Raw genomic sequence first — 16,875 nt, 5'->3', positions numbered from 1 at the left:
GTCCCCCGCGGCCACAGTGGGCTCCGCAGCCGAGGGCACGGGGGACGTGGGACCGAGAGGGTGTGGCCCCGCCAGCCCCTGCTCCAGGGGACGCCGCAGAAGTCTATCCTGGCAGAGTGGGCCGGGGACAGGAGCGGGTCCGGGAAGCCGGAGGCCCACAGGCGCCCACGCTTCACTGCCGTTCTCCGGGCTGATGGAGGGGAGGCCCGTTCTCCGGGCTGATGGACGGGAGGCGTGGCCGCTGCTCCTCCGCTGCAGGCAAAGGCAGGGGATGTAGCGGGACAGCAGGTGACAGAGCTCGGGGGCGTGGGGCCGTACCTGTGTCATCTGTGACCAAATCTGCTGCTTCAGTAAGCAAATACCGGTGGGTTCCCAACCAAATTAGGCTGTAACATTCCAAGTCATTTCTTTTCATATATTTTTATTATTTCAGAGAGGAAGGGAGAGGAGAGACAGATAGAAACATCAAGGATGAGAGAGAATCATGGATCGGCTGCCTCCTACAGGCCCCCTACTGGGGATCGAGCCCGCAACCCGGGCATGACCGGGAATGGAACCGTGACCTCCTGGTCCATAGGTCGGTCGATGCTCAACCACTGAGCCACGCCAGCCAGGCCCAAGACATCTTAGACAAAGAAACTTCTCGTCCCCGAGGCTGCCGCGTGGGAACTTCCCCTGCTCTTGAGGTCTCCTTGGCTCGTGGAGGAGGAATGACTCAGCCCCCGCAGGGTGCCCAGCGCGCGGGGAGGAGGCTTGGCCGCGCTTCTGAGCCTGCTGACACCCGGCCTGCCCCGGTGGCGCATGGGCTGGCATCGCGGGCCCGCCCTCTGGCGCACGCCTCCCTCCATATGTCTCAGGCCTCTTCACCTTCCCCTCCGGCTGCGACAATGAGAGTATTGCAATCAATATGTCCACGCTCCTCGCTCCAAATTCTCAAAGTGCTTGGAAATGAAAAACGGTCCAGGGGAAGGAGCCAAGGTGGAGGCAGGGAGGAGGCAGGGAGGACACAGGGAGGAGGCAGGGAGGAGATGGGAGGAGGCAGGGAGGAGATGGGAGGAGGCAGGGAGGACACAGGGAGGAGGCAGGGAGGAGATGGGAGGAGGCAGGGAGGAGGCAGGGAGGGGATGAGACTGGCAGCCTCTGCACAGGCAGGAGGCAGACGGGCAGCTGGGCGGCGGGGGGGGGGGGGGGGGGAGCTGGGCCCATGGACCAGACGGGAGGACACCGGGTCTCAGGCCTGGTTTGCACCACTCAGGTGGGCACAGGTGACTTAGTCTGATACAGCCTGCAGCCCCTCCCCCTCCCCGTGTAAAGTAGAGGCACTGGGCCAATGGACAGTCATTATCCCTCGGTTCTGAAAATCCTAAACATTTTTCTGACACTCAGCGTCTCAGCTTGACTCGTCTCCTCAGGAGGCCGGGGTCTGCGCCGTCACCGCCTTCCTCTCACGCCCCCTCCCTTCCAGACCGTCCTGCCCGCGTCTTCCGTCTCCGCGGGCCATTCCTTCTGCAGAGGGTGCGCAGCCATCTCCTTCTTCCCCGGCGCTCAGCCCACAGCTGACCGCGAGACTGTAACAGGAGTTCCTGGAACCGACGGCTGTGCCCACCTCCTCGCTGGTCCAGCCAAGGTCTCGGTCGTGAGAGGGGAGGGGGGTCCACACGCAGGTATCTATTCATTTCTCCTCAGATCACTTCCTGGCATTCGGCTGTGTGAATGACCGCATGTCACTGAACATCGGGCGCGTAGACACTTAGGGGTCTCTAGTGACACTGCGATGAATACCTTTCTTCGCATATTTCTGTTCAGTTGCTAATTATTTCCTCAGGGGACGTTCCTAAACATAGGATCGCTGAGTCAAAGACCATGTTCATCCCACTTCATTTTTAAACTAGTTTTTTTAATTACGTAAAGGTCACATACGATGTTAGCAAAAAATAATAAATCGAAAGTTCAGATGAGCACCGAGTTATGAAGGAAAGCCCTCTTTCTCGCTACGCCCCTCCGGCACCATTCCTTTGGGCAGGGGTGGGGAACCTTTCCCTGCCGAGGGCCGTGCGGGCATTTATAACATCATTCTCGGGCGACGCACATCATCCACTTAAAACCAGCCTGCTCTACGTGGTCACATGTTTACTCAGCTCCCCCCCTCAGGCCTGGGCAGGGCCAGGCCACGCGACTCCCTACCCCACGTCCCCTGCTCCTGCCTTGGAGAGACCCGTGCGGATCCCTCCGTCAGTTTGGCTCAAATAAGACATGGATAGAAATGTAACTGTATTTGTGTATATACTAGCACGTGCGCACACACACACGTAGAGACACAGATTCCTTTCCAAAGGCCGTTATGTTTGTATTTAATTTTGATTCATACTTCAGAGCCGTCTACCCCAAGCTTTACATCCCTGCCCACGGCGGACGGGAATGCCTGCTCTTCCGCCTGTCACTGTAGGAGGTGGAGCATCAAGAAGAAACACCTGTGGCCAAACTCGCTCCGCTTTGCTCCCCTTCTCTTTAAAAGTCAGCTGAGAAGATCTCTTCTGCACGGCTGTGCTGGGCATTCAATGAGACAGATGATAGAGAGAGAAACTCCATGTGTGGTCCGGCCCACAAACTCTGTATGAATAAATAGTAATAATCGACATTATTTTTTTAATTTCTTTATTGATTAAGGTATTACAACATTATTGTGATTGTCATCGTTTGGTTGGTCGGTCCCATTAAAATAGCCGTTTTGTCTTTAATGTTAAGAACATAAATCTGATGTCTTAACCTGAGACCGTGCGTTGCTGTCCTCAGTAACAGGGGCTAAGACGTGGGAGTGGTGTCTGTGGGGCTAAGTCTCCAGGGAAGAAAATAGCTCCCTTACTGTCGTATGAGGCCGCCCTCTGGCTCCAATTTCCTGCTGATGCCTCCTCGGAGGATCTGAGGATGTTCTATCCCCAAAGCGCTGGCACGCGGGGCCCTGGTGAACGTCCCCAGATTCTATCTTAAGGCACAATAATGCCACTCGGCGGAGAAGCGGCAGCGGACGGAGGCTCTGAGGATGAGCGGGCGGATTTCAGGGGCCCCTTCCCCGTTGGGAGGCGGCTGGCCCCCGCACAGCTGAGGGCTGCGTCTGGAAACGCCATAGACGGTGTCTGCGGCCGTCCGCTCAGCCCGGGGTGAGGCATCTGGCAGGTGCCGCTCCCCGGGGGTGGCAGGGACCCGCTCTGCACGCAGCAGCTGCAGAGAGGCCGAGTGCGCAGACGGGCCTGGCCTCGTGCTCGCTCGCGCTGCACCCTCCGGCCCCTCCCAGCACAGGGCTGTCTCTGTCATCCCAGACAGGGGAGCAGGGGAGAAGGAGGAGCGGGGAGAAGGTGTGGGAGGAAGAGGGGAGAAGGACAGTGGGGAGGGAGGAAGGAAAAGGGGGACATGAGAGGGAGGAAGAGGGGAAACATGGGGAAAGGTTTGATTCTGGACAGTAAGAACCACACTCGAGATCACACACCAGAAGCCCGGCCAGTGTTGCTCAGTGGTTGAGCACTGACCTGTGCACCAGGAGGTCAGGGTTCGATTCCCGGTCAGGGCACATGCCCAGGTTGGGGGCTCGATCCCCAGTGGGGGGTGCACAGGAGGCAGCCAATCAGTGATTCTCCCCCATCATGGATGTTTCTCTCTCTCTCTCTCCCTCCCCTTTTCTCTCTAAAAATCAATAAAACAATTTTATTTTATTTTTTGTAAAAAAGCTACCAAGACACAGTCACAAACGTGCAACATTGTGCGTCCCATTTTAAGAAGGGAGCCCCGAGCAGTGCCGAGCGGACTCGGGCAGCTGATGGAGGACGGAAGGCGTGTTGGGGGACACGGCTCTGCCCTTCCGCGTGCCAGATCCGCAGCGAGGGGGCGAGGTGGGCCGGCGGCCCGCTGTCAGCACCTCCTCCAAGCTATTTAACGGGTGGGTGTGTGCGTGGAGACGAGGTCAGGCGTGGAGGCACGGACAGGGCGGGGGAGGAGGCGCGGCGACAGGGAGGCAAGACCCTGGGGCCTGTCCTTAGGCCTCCGCCAAGCTTCTCACAACGTGCGTGGAAAACGATGACAGAAAAACACCCGGCTGGAGTGACGGGAACAGAGCGGGGTCTCTCCCGCGTCCCCCACTTTCCCCGAGCCCTCGGCTGCTCGCTCTCGTTCCCTAGGCAGCAGATTATTATTAGTTCTATGGGAAATACTGAACCACAGTCGCTCCCAGGAGTACCTTGCTGCTTAAGCGGAAATGTCACGAGGTATTTGATCATAGATACCAACGGGGCAGGCAAAAGACTCCAAACCAGTGAGAGACGGCACCATGACGCAGCTGAGGCGGGCGCACAGGAGCCGGGGTCAGAGACCAGCGAGGCAACTTCCAGCCTGTCTGTCTGCTGTTCTGCTGAGGCCGCCACCTCCCCCCCCCCTCACACACACACACACACACACACACACACACACACACTGCCACGGAACCTAGCACCTGCTTCACAATTTGGTAAAGTTGCAGGAAAGAGAGTTCCGGCACCAAAGCGGTGGCATACGCCCTCGCCCGCCCTCCGTCTCCCCGTGAGAGTGAATTCGGCATATCTGACCCGGCCTTGCCAGGCCTCCGTCCCAAAGAACGGCAAAGGAGACCAGGGCGGCTCAGTTCGCTTCCTGTGTCATAAACATGGGCCTGATTCATAGAATCAGAACACCTTGGTATTGAGAAGAAACCTCTGAGGTTGTTAGATTCGGGGCCACCTCAGATGCAGCAGGAGGAGGAGAGGGAGGTGGAGGAAATTAAACTCTTTCTTCCTTCCTCTTTCCTTCCCTCCCTCCCTTCTCCCTCTCTCCCTCTCTCCCTCACTCTCTCTCCCTCGCTCTCCTCTCCCTCCCTCCCTTCCTTCCTTCCTTTCTTCCTTCCTTCCTTCCTTCCTTCCTTCTTTCCTTCCTTCCTTCCTCCCTTCTCCTCCTCCCTCCCTCCCTCCCTCTTTCCTGTCCTGGGTTTTCAGGCACTCTGCACACAAAACCACTAGAAGGAGGCTGAGCTGGGGACCGGCGCTAACACACAGATAAGGGGGTGCCATCACGAATCCATCGCTCCTGTGCACATGGATTGAGGATGCCCGCGAGGATTTGAAGATACTTGGTTTTGTTCAGTCTCCCCCGTGCCTACTTGGCCCTGGGTTTGCTCACCCCTCTTCTTTTTTCCGTATTTACGCTGGGACCCCAGTGCCCGCCTGTGCGCACACTTTCCAAAGGCTCTGTGGGTGCCAGCAGAGTCAGGGGACATGCTTGCTGAGCCTCTGCTACCAGGTGTACTGTCCCCTAAAACACATCTGCCTAAGAAAGTGCTTCGAGTCAGCACTTGCCAATTCCTTTCCATCACCCTCACCCGTACCTTCACGGAACAAGAGCCTCGCTCTCACCTGCCCTGATTTTTTAAAATATATTTTTATTGATTTCAAAGAGGAAGGGAGAGGGAGATAGAAACATCAATGATGAGAGAGAATAATTGATCGGCTGCCTCCTGCACGCCCCACACTGGGGATCGAGCCCAAGACCTGGGCATGTGCCCTGACCGGGAATCGAACCGTGACCTCCCAGTTCATAGGTCGACACTCAACCACTGAGCCACGCCAGCTGGGCTCTCCTGCCCTGCTTTTACTCTCAGGAGATAATTAGTTGGTTTCTTGTCCTTTGCTTCCAATAACTTTGAAGGAGAATTTAATAAACATGTCCACGAATACACCACTAAAAATATAATGCTAGAATATAATGTGCTTTCAGCATGTATCTTTCAGGTGCTCATAGCGTTGAGTAACCTGGCTATTAAAAAAAGTAAAACAGAGACATGACAAAGAGCTGAGGTCTCATCAAGTCTCATTCTAACAAGTGATGTCTATCCTTGAAGTAGGAGCTAATTAAAAACCACAGCCCCCGTCATCTCATGAAAAGTGCACTCCCAACACCGTTCTGTGCAGTTTACAGGAATGTGTACGATGTGCTATTCCAATCAGGTGCCAACTAACTGCAACAGATCAACGAATCCAGAGGAGACGTTCAACGGTCAGACCTTGCGGTCATGAGACATTTCACATTAAAAGTGTTGGGTGTGCGCCTCTTCTGGGGGAGCCAAGCAGGAAGAGAGACCAAGAGAGCCCTCCACAGACACAGGCACCACTTGGGGGGCACGATTCTATGGGAAGTTGGCGGGGAATTCGGGTTCAGTGAGAAGAAGGAACAGGGTGTCATACTGGACCGCAGGACAAACTTGCTGGAGTAGCTCGTTAAGTAGATGGCGATGACCTAGTCACTGTGGCTTACACCTGGAGGTATACTTCAAAGAGAGACATCACATTTCATTTCAACACATGAACAGTGACAACAGGCTGGAAATCACATCCTTGTTTAAACAAAGAAAACATTAGGTAACACGCGTACAAACGTGCAAGAAGGTCGGTTTGCACAAGCCTTTAGGGCAGCGGTCGGCAAACTCATTAGTCCACAGAGCCAAATATCAACAGGACGATTGAAATTTCTTTGGAGAGCCAAATTTTTTACACTTAAACTTCTTCTAAAGCCACTTCTTCAAAATAGACTCGCCCAGGCCGTGGTATTTTGTGGAAGAGCCACACTCGAGGGGCCAAAGAGCCGCATGTGGCTCGCGAGCCGCGGTTTGCCCACCACTGCTTTAGGTGGTTCAGAAGGAAACCATGGGAGGTTCCTCGCGCTGAACCCCGGCTGCTCTCCGTGTGGCCCTCCGACCGCATGAGCCACCTCCTTAGAAAGGCAGGTCCCAGCCTCTCACCCGCAGAATTCAGTCTCCTCTCTGGCTCTGGCTGGAAGGTTCTAGAGTGCTCAGAACCCCGTGCAGATGGAGACCTGCTCTGGGAGACCCTCCCCGAGAGACTCTCAGCGTCAGCCCGTTTCCCCTCGCCTTCAACATCCCTTCTGCCGGGTGTCCTGCCCCGGCAATGGGGCCAGCCCTTGGCCAACCTGGCAGGACATCTGAGTCACCCTCTGAGCCCGAACCCATCAGCTTAGCAGGACACAGACGGGCTGTGAGGCGCATGAGGCCTGGGCATCCCTCGGACTCGTTCCTACGCTCTCGGTGGCGGCCAGGGCAGTGGCTGCGGTGGGCCTGAGGCGGGTCCAGTGCTGAGTTCACAGCATCTCTCCTGCCTGAACCACGCACACGGCACCGCACCTGCTGGGATGCCCGGCTCTGCTGTCTAGGAAGCAGAGCGACAATCCCAAGGCCACGGGGACACGGCCTGGGCGCAGGCTCTCCCCGGTTGCCCGGCTACATCCGGTCGTGGAGGAGGGAGCGGGCGACGCTCCCGTCTCCCTGCCGATGACTGTCAGCAGGTCCGACTGCCACACACCGCGGTGTCGCTGTTTCACTTTTTGTGGATAAAAACGGTGGACGCTCAGAGAGGGAGCACTTGCCTAAAATGAGGCAATTCGCGAACAGAGAGGTTAGGCCTGGACTGCACGGGAGTCTTCTGGTTTCCAATGCCCAGCCCTGCCCCGGGGCCCCGGGACGCCCAGAGGCAGGGGTGCCCTCGGATCGCGGCCGCCCTGTCACCTCGGCTGGGTCAGGAGGAGGCTCCCTGCCGTGAGAACAGTTGTTCCCTCTCCGGCGAGGGCTCTGGGGCCCCGGAGGCGGCGACGCTGACAGACACGGTGCGGCAGGTGCGTCTCAGCCACATGCCTTTCCTCTGAGGATCGTCTCCGTCTGTAACGGAGCCCCCGGCGCCAGACAAGCACCCGATGTCGGGGAAGTGTGGGGAGGGGTGGAGAGGGATGAGAACAGTTCCCCCCGCGACCCTCCACGTGCTGCTCTGACGGTGAGCTGTGCCCCGCGTCCGGGGCGGCAGGTCAGGAGGCAAGACAAGAGGAGGACGCGTGGCAGGAACCCACGGGAGCTGTGGGTTCGAGCCCCGGTCAGGGCGCACACAAGCAGCCACCCAGGAATGCATCCACACGTGGAAAATAAACCCGTGTGTCTCTGTCTCCCTTCCTCTTTCTCTCTAAATATCAATTAAGTTTTTTTTTTAATTGTGGTAAAAACACACAAATAAACCACTTTGACATGTCCTAGTGCCCAGCTCAGTGGCCTGAGGTGCATTCACACTGCCGCGCCCTGTCGTCCCCCCCCCCCCGCCTCCTCCGGAACCTTCCTCTTGTAAAGCTGAGCCCTGCTCCTACTGGGTACTGGCCCCCTCCCTCCAGCCCCGCAGCCTGCCGCCAGCACGTGGCAGGGCTTATGGGTTTTATTCTGTGATGAATGTGGCCCAGGCATTTTGACGGGATGGAGCTTGGGGACCAGGCAGCGTGGCAGCCACTGGAAACAGCGGGAGCGCCCTGCCCATGGCCTCCGTGGCCCGGGGGGTGGGGGGCAGGTGCGTTCAGGAAGAAGGAAACCACAGGAGGAGTTTGGGCCTCACTGAATGGATCCGTAGGGACGAGCCTGCAACAACCACGGCTTCTGGGCCCCGTTTTGATTCGGGGCGTGGCCCATGGCACGTCCGAGGGATGCAGACGCCGCCTCGGAAGCGCCCGTGCGCTGGGGCTCGCCCTCAGGGATCACCGGGAAGCAGCCGAGGTCTGCCTCCGAGAGGGGGAGGAGGCTGCACTTTGGGGCACTCTGTCCCCGATGTGTGGGGCCGCCCCAGATGTGCCAGCCCCACAAAGCCCGCCCCGCCCCGAATACAGCCCACAGACTCGCCAGAAATCACCAATGCGTGTTTCAGCCACCGGTTTGGAATGGCTTGCAGGGAAAGCTAAGGGCTGCAAGGGGGAAGTCTCTGGTGGTTTGGGAGAGGAAGGAAGGGAGCTGAGGCGGTAAGAAGACTCTGGAAAGAGCGCGGGATCCGGTAGGCGGCCGCTCTGGCTGCTCCCAGCAGCTCAGGCAAATGGGTCCTTCGCTCTCCCTCCCGGAGCTGCGACAGCACCGAGACCCAGGCGGCCGCGCTGGAGCCCGGGTTACATCGCGGATTCACCATGGAGAGCGAGTGTCCCTCCACGCCGAGATCTGCCCTTTGGGGTCTAATTTCTCAAGCAAAGGGCGGACGCTGGAGGTGGGGCTCCAAGGTGACAGATTGTCAGCGAATGCCACACGCTAGGGACGAACTCTGCGACGCGGGCAGCTGGACTGCGAGAAATGGCTCCGAGCTGCAGCCCAGGCCTGGGCCAGGCGGCGGGCAGCTCGGGGAGGCAGAGCCAGACAGGGGGGGGGAGGGGAGGGGCGGGGGGGCTGCCAGTCCCTGCTTGGCCCTGGCTCTCCCACCTTGGACACAGTCGGAGTCATGTGGTGTAACTGAGAGGTAATAGAGATTTGGGGGATTATTATTATTTTTTAAATATATTTTTGTTGATTTCAGAGAGAGGAAGGGAGAGAGAGATAGAAACATCAATGATGAGAGAGAATCATTGATCAGCTGCCTCCTGCACACCCCACACTGGGGATCGAGCCCGCAACCCAGGCATGTGCCCTCAACCCTTCAGTCTGCAGGCGGAGGTTCTATCTACAGCTAGGGCTGTGGAATTATTTTGACTCCAAAGCTATGACACGAGGTAAGTGGGAAAGGAAATAGACACCGTTGGCGGATATCAGCCGCGATTCTCTCCGCCTCCCCAATCTAGGAACTGCATGCATGACGTCATGCAGACAGACTCAGCAAGGAGAAGGGCTCCATGGGGCGCCCCGGCTGCTGAAGACCCCACTCGGACAGACACAGCGCAGCTGCCCTCCCAGGAGCCTCGGGCTGCAGCTCGGAGCTGCGCGTCTCCTTTTTCACAAGTCACCCCGCCAAGGTCACGGGACCACGGGACTCCCCAGAGAGTCCACGCCAGCCAGCGAGCCTAGTTTAGCAGAACCTAAATTAGAAACCGCATGGCCGCCTGTCCTGCCCGCCCCGCCCTCACGGCCCGCTCAGCGTTCCCCCCCAGACGCGGGCGGGGCTCCTTTGTGACCCTGGAACAGCAGGTCGCTTTGCCTTCCACTCACTCCCAGGGTGCTCTTCCGCGGCGAACCACGCGGGACTCCAGCGGAGGGCCTAGCAGGGAGAGGATGACCCTGGGCTGCTTCTGCTGAACTTGCTTCCCCTTTAAAAATATCCTAACCCACTGTGATCGTGACGAAGAACCCAGAATTGACTCCCCGCCCACCCCCAGCCCTCCACGCACACACTTGACTGACTTGGAAGGGAGAGTCCAGAGCGTCCGGTCACCGCCAAGCGCGCCTCTGACGCCCGTGTGGGGAGCGCAGTCCGTGTGTCTCCGTGGAACCAACGAGCTCCAGGCCCTGGAAGGGGAGGAGCTGAGTGATGTTAGCACGTTCGGATGCTAACCACGAGCGCAGAGCTCAGGGCTCTAACGATTCTCTGCAGGTAGATCCCGGCCACACGCGGGACTGAGTGGTGCGCGGTCTCCCCTCGCTCCGGACGCACGGCTGTGGGTCCAGGACCGCGCTCTGTGCGAGGCCTGAATGAGTGATCCCTCCGCCAAGGGTCTGCCCCAGCCTCGGGCGTCCCGGGCACACCGCTCAGGACACACTGCCCTTTAGCGGGGACAGTCCGGTGCGTGAACCAGGCCGGCGGCTCACGCACAGACAGCGGACCTCACACTCAGTGCGGGCGAGAGGAATGGGCCTTTGCATCTGTGACAAGTAACCCCCACCTGTAGTCCCGGCGACGGTGGGGGGTGAAGGGACCAGCAATAGCACCACCGTTTATTATGAATGATAACCATGTTCACGATCGCTGCTAAGTGTTATGAGGAAGCGTAGCGGATAACTTTGGACTGAGCTCTCGGTTAGAGCCTGTGTCCAAACTCCAGCCCCATCACCTGCGTCCTTTAGACCCGGGAGTTACTGTGTCCGTGTCCCCGGGCTGCCGCAACCGTGTTTCCCAAACCAGGTGGCTTAGCCATCAGGAATAACTGCGTCGCCTGGCAGCTCTGGCTGCGGCTCCAGGGGAACCTTTCCTACCCTCTTCCCCATTCTGTGATTTGCTGGCAATCCTTGGTTTTCTGTGGCTTCTAGAAGCATCCCTCCCCCGTGCGGCCTCCTGTTCTCTGTCTCAATCTGCGTCCAAGTTGTCTGTTGATAAGGACACCAGTTCTACTGGATTATTTCCCCCCGCCTCCCAGTGACCTGTTTGAACTCTGCAAAGACCCTGTTATCCAAAGGTCACATTTTAAAAAATATATACACCTTTACTGACTTCAGAGAGGAAGAGAGAGAGAAACATCAATGATGAGAGAGAATCATTGACAGACTGCCTCCTGCTTGCCCCCTACTGGGGATGGAGCCTGCCACCTGCGCATGTGCCCTGACCTCTTGATTCATAGGTTGACGCTCAACCACTGAGCCACCCCTGCCCGGCAAGGCCACATTTTAAACACTAATAGGATCACCTTACAGGACAGGGGGGCACATTTCACCCCACCCCCACCCCATTACCCAGCCTCTCTCCTTTCACCCCACCCCCACCCCATTACCCAGCCTCTCTCCTCACCTCCCTTCCCTTTCCCAGGGGTCAGGAGGAGACGAAATGAGGTCGTGGATATCCGCATTTAGCGCGACGCCGGGCCTGGCGCTGGGCCTGGGCAGAGGTTTTTAATGCTCTGTTGGTTCTGCTCCGTTTCACTGCGGAGTCACGCAGGCCGGGCCCATTTCCCTCCGCCGCTCAAAGGGCATAATGACTTTTAACGGTGGGAGCTGCTTTTGTACGCCTTGTATTTTGCTAAGGAACTGTGTGCTTGGGGACAAAATTCCACCTTTTATTTGAATGTTGCCATCTATTCATACGATGAGAAATCGCTTGGAATAAATACCTTACTCCCAGCAAGTAAATAGCCCTTAAAGGTTAAAAACCTGGTCAATTTTTAAAGGTTACTCACTGCTCCTCGATTATCTCCACTCGCGGATAAGGCCCTGAGGGGTGACAGGCAGAACTCCCAGCCCCACGCGCCGCTGCAGGCCCAGCTGCCGCGGGTCTGGGAGGCAGCCTCGGGCGGGCACGGAGGAGCCTGACTCAGATCCGAGGCCGGCTCGTCAGCCTAACGTCCCGAGATGAGGGTGGTAAGCTCCCACGGAGGGGAGGCAGCCCGACCCCTCGCCGGGGAACGGCAAGCCGCACGTGGTGCCTCCACACACCGGAATATTGTTCCACCTCGAAAGGGATGGAGCCGCCGGCCCAGCTACCACGTGGATGAAACTGGAGGGCTTGGTGCCACGTGAAAAGCCGGTCCCAGAAAGACACATGCTGAGCCACTCCCCCTCCATGGGGTTGGGTCCCTTAGGGGTCAAGGCCATCAATCAGAGCAGGAAGGCTGGTTGCAGGGGCCGAGGGAGGGGAGGATGGTCAGATGGTGTTTCACGGGCGCAGCGCTTCGGTTTGGCAGGATGTAGACGGTTAACACAGTGCCTGCTCTGCTACGTGTACTTGGCAGCGTTTACAGTAAAGTTCAAAGACAAGTTTTTAAAGTTGAAACAAAGTGAGGCCGCCTCAGTAAAGCCCCTTGTGAGCGCCCGCCACACAGAGGGAGCGAGTGGACATATTAATATCCGCCTCCCTCCCCGCCCCGTTATTAATATCCGCCTCCCTCCCCTCCCCGTTATTAATATCCGCCTCCCTCCCCGCCCCCTCCCGGCCCCGCAGGACGCGCTAAAGCCGCCGGAGCGCGCACGGAGCGGAGGGTTCCATGTGCAAGACCGCGGATAACCCGCTGACACCTGAGCGGGAAGGGAGCTAACTGAGTAGCTGAAGGAGGTTGCCTCAGGAGATCAGGAGGCGGGTGCACCTGCTGCTGTTACCTCGTTCCGTGATTCCCAGGCGCCCTGGAACCTGTGTCCTCATCCGTCACAGAAGGGGTTGAACGAAATGGTCCCAAATAAACCCCGGGCCTCCGTCGTGTAAATAAAGCCGGGACGTGGTAGTTCAGGACAAAGGGGCGCAGCCCGCGTGCCCAGGCGCCTCCGCGTGCAGAGACGGGAGAGGGGAGTGCGTCTCTTCCCGCCTGCTGGCGTGGAAAACCGGCCAAGAGGGAGGGAGGCAGATTTAAACACAGGCTGAAGTGAGCAGTTAATAGCAGAATGCCGTGCTGTTCAAACATCGCCGTCTGGAAAGGGATCGTTTCGCAACACGGAGACGTTGTAGCGATGTGTTGCGCAGCGACGCCTGCTTGGTTACCTCCGCTCTACTGAGACTTAGAAGCGGTTAAAATGGTAGTTTTTCGCTATGTGTGTTTTTCACCACAAGAATAATAAAGAACATAGCACACTATTTTCTTTCTGTAACCTCGCTTCTCACAAACAATGCCCATGCTTTGCAAAGTTTTCTTTCTCTGCTTTTAGAGAGCAAATCTGTTCTTCAAAGGGAGATTCACGGGAAAATGGCTATAAGAGTGGAGTTGAAATGGATGCTAGAGTCTGAGGCTCTGCCTCCTTCTGGGGTCCGCCCCGAGTCCCCGAACACTCCGCCTGCTCCGCGGGTGATTCCACAGTGGCCGCTCCGTCCGCTATAAAGCCGGGTAAATGCCCTCCGGGCGCATTTGTGGGACTCCGTGGGTAACGGTAGAGCTTCCGGTCTAAGCAGCATCCACTCACCCTCCCCTGTGAGTGACCTCAGGCAGACCCAGGAGGCGCCCCCTTCTGTTTCCGGAAGAGGGTGCATGGATATGAGAGGACGAGGAGGCCCCGAGCCTGCCGCCTTCGCTAACCCCCGGCTGCACACGCTCAACAGAAATCTGTCCAAACGACGCGTGCAAAGGGGCCCGAGCTCTGGGGGAGGCGTGGCCCGGAAGGAGTATTTCTTTCCTTCACTGATTCAAAACCTCCCTTTCCCGTCATCTCTGTTCCAGGCGATGGGTCAGCACTGGGGATAAACACTCGGGTCAGACACCGTCTTAGCCAAAGTCGCTCACTGTCGGGTGTGCAGGCCCGCTCCGTGGTGGAGGTGCAAGGAGAGGTATGCACGGAAGGTCAGGCAACCCCCAGCCCGCTGAGAGGGGCCAGGAGCCGGAGGTGTGGAGAGCGTGTGTCGGAGTAGGGCCTGCCCACACCTTCCTGCCATCCTGGGCCCAGAGCCTTTACTCAGCAGTTTGCTGTGATCCACACAGTGAGCAGACAGGAGGAGGGAGGAAAGTGGGGGGAGCGAGGGCCACTCACCACTGGGGGAGGTCACCAGGAGGAAGCCGCACGCTGTACCCACAGAAGGAAGCAAGGAGGTTGTTAAAAATGAGTCACACATGGGCTCCTGAGCGCGGGAGCGGGGCTGGCGGGAGGCACTGTGCTGAGGGACGTGGTCCGAGCACCTGCTCCAGTGACTCCCCGGGACCCACCTGCACACGAACACACCAGCACCCAGCACCAGCACCCAGCACCCAGCACCAGCACCCGGCAGCAGCACCCAGCGCCCAGCACCAGCACCCGGCAGCAGCACCCAGCACCCGGGAGCAGCACCCAGCACCTGGCACCAGCACCCAGCACCTGGCACCAGCACCCAGCACCCAGCACCAGCACCCAGCACCCAGCACCAGCACCCGGCAGCAGCACCCAGCGCCCAGCACCAGCACCCGGCAGCAGCACCCAGCACCCGGGAGCAGCACCCAGCACCTGGCACCAGCACCCAGCACCTGGCAGGCCGCTCCCCAGCCTCAGCCCAGGACCTTCGGGAGCTCTGAGCTCAGGACTTGCCGTCATGAGCCCCCCGCCCCCCAGGTCTGCTCCGTGGAGACGCTCCCCTGGGGCCTCCCTTCCCTGCAGGCAGCGTGGACGCTGAGGCCTCCTGCTGGGCCCGGGGACAGGAGGCTGAGGGTGTGGGTCACAATGCTGAGTGCACAGCAGGGACTTCTAGAAACCACCTCCTTCCCTATGTGACCAGCCATCGGGTCAACATCAGACACGTCAGAAAGCGGAAATGCGACCCAGGGCGCCGGGAATCAGCACCTGACAGCCAGGCCTCAGATGCTCCCTCCTGTTGCTCCGAGTAGAACGGAGAGCTGAGGTGTGGACATCGCGCACATTTTAGTGTCCGGTCTCTGCTGAGAAAATCAACCAGCGCCCAGTCCACGGGCTCCGGGCCACCTGCGCTGCTCTGGTGCCGAGACACACCCAGGGCCGCGGCCCCACCGCCGGTGCAGACACAGTACCGGGGAGGCCGCGGCCCCACCGCCGGTGCAGACACAGTACCGGGGAGGGGGGGGGGCTGCAGTTCAGAAACACGTGGAATCAAAAGCAAATATCCTTTCGGAGTTTCCAAATCCGTGGCCTGGAATCTGAACCTGTTGGCCCCCCCCCCTCAGCCAGGGCCCCCCTCTCAGCCAGGGCCCCCCTCTCAGCCAGGGCCCCCCCCTCAGCCAGGGCCCCCCTCCTCAGCCAGGGCTCCCCTCCTCAGCCAGGGCCCCCCTCTCAGCCAGGGCCCCCCTCTCAGCCAGGGCCCCCTTCTCAGCCAGGGCCCCCCGGTGTCGGGGACGCTTACAGTCAGGATTGCAGGCAAACCTGCGGAGGGAAGGCGGAGGGGAGCTGGGCTGGGGTGGAGGAGGCTGCTGGGTCGGGGCAGGAAGGCACAGGGGCCGCAGGGAAAGGCCAGTTCACCATCTCTCCGCGGAGGAGCGCAGGTGAGCACTTCCTCGCGGGGTCAGTGGCTCCTCCACCACGTGGCGTTCCGGCCCTGCCCCGGGGCCTTTCCACGCGATGACAGGGACCCACGCGTGTGAAATCCGCTCAGTGCTGGGCTCGCAGCCACGGCTCCATACACGGGTGCGATACGATCACCGTGGGTGACAAATGACACGGAGACGGAGCTTCCAAACAGCCAGCACGCCTTCCCTGTCCCAAACCTCCCTGCCTCTCCCAGGCGGGACAGCGCGGTGACGGTGACGGTAATTGCCTCCTGAGGCTGTAAGTGGCACCTGTCACATTACGGACGGCCCACTGAGGTGCTCATCCTTGGGCAGACGGCTCCTCGCCGCTGCTCAGACAGGCGGAGGGGAATCCACTGAGCGCAGCGCTGAGTCGCCGAGGCGGGTCCACTCTGTCGCCAGGCAGGGTGTCCTCTGCCTGGATTCACATGCGACACTAGCCCCGGGGGGAGAGAGAGGGGAGCGCCGGGCACCAAGTGGAGGTGCAACTCGCCGCCGCTGAAGTGCAGATGCAACCCTGACCTGTAACCTCCACTCCTTGGAGCATCGGTAGCATCCGAGCTCCGCTGAGGCCGCAGGGCGCTAGGGCTGGGCTGAAAGCCAGCTCGCCCGCTTAAAGCCCCGCTCAGACCCCGCGGAGGAGAAGAGAAACGCCTTTAGGCTTTGCAGGAAAGCCACGCACAGCTCAGACCACGTTCCCCTTTGGCTACAGAAAGCAGCGGCGGGGGGGCGGGGGGGGGGGTGCGTGTGGCAGGGCCGCAGACAGAACCGGACAGGCACATGGCCTTTGGGGACAGGAGTTGCCAAGGAGGGTCCCTCACATTTGCTCCCGAACGACAGGTGTTCTCGGAAAGAGGAGCCTGTGTTTGGGTCAGGCCACGTCCTCCGTCTGAATGGGGACAAAGGACTGGAAAGAGGCGCCCGCACCCTGACCTCCCCGTGACCTCTGGCAGGGAACACCGGGCTGTCTACAGGCCTCCGCGACCCGGTCTGAGCTGCCTCTCATCCTCGCCTGCAGGCCAGGGCATCGCCCCAGCCCCAGCCGCTGAAACGGCCCCAGCGCCCGTCCCACAGCACCCTACTCGCCCTCAAGCACCACGAGGAGCCTTTGGAGCCCAGAGGCCTTTGAGGGGCCCCTCTGCATCCCCTGGTGTCTGGCTCCTGCCTGAGCCTCTCCCTGCAAGCACGAGGCAGCCTTTTAACCCCCTGGAGCCCTCTCCCATGCATTGGGCCAAGTGA

Source organism: Eptesicus fuscus, chromosome 18 (genome assembly GCF_027574615.1).
Source record: "Eptesicus fuscus isolate TK198812 chromosome 18, DD_ASM_mEF_20220401, whole genome shotgun sequence".
Classification (NCBI taxonomy): Eukaryota; Metazoa; Chordata; class Mammalia; order Chiroptera; family Vespertilionidae; genus Eptesicus; species Eptesicus fuscus.
The sequence above is the reverse complement of the archived record's forward strand: the minus strand, read 5'-3'. Positions refer to the sequence as shown.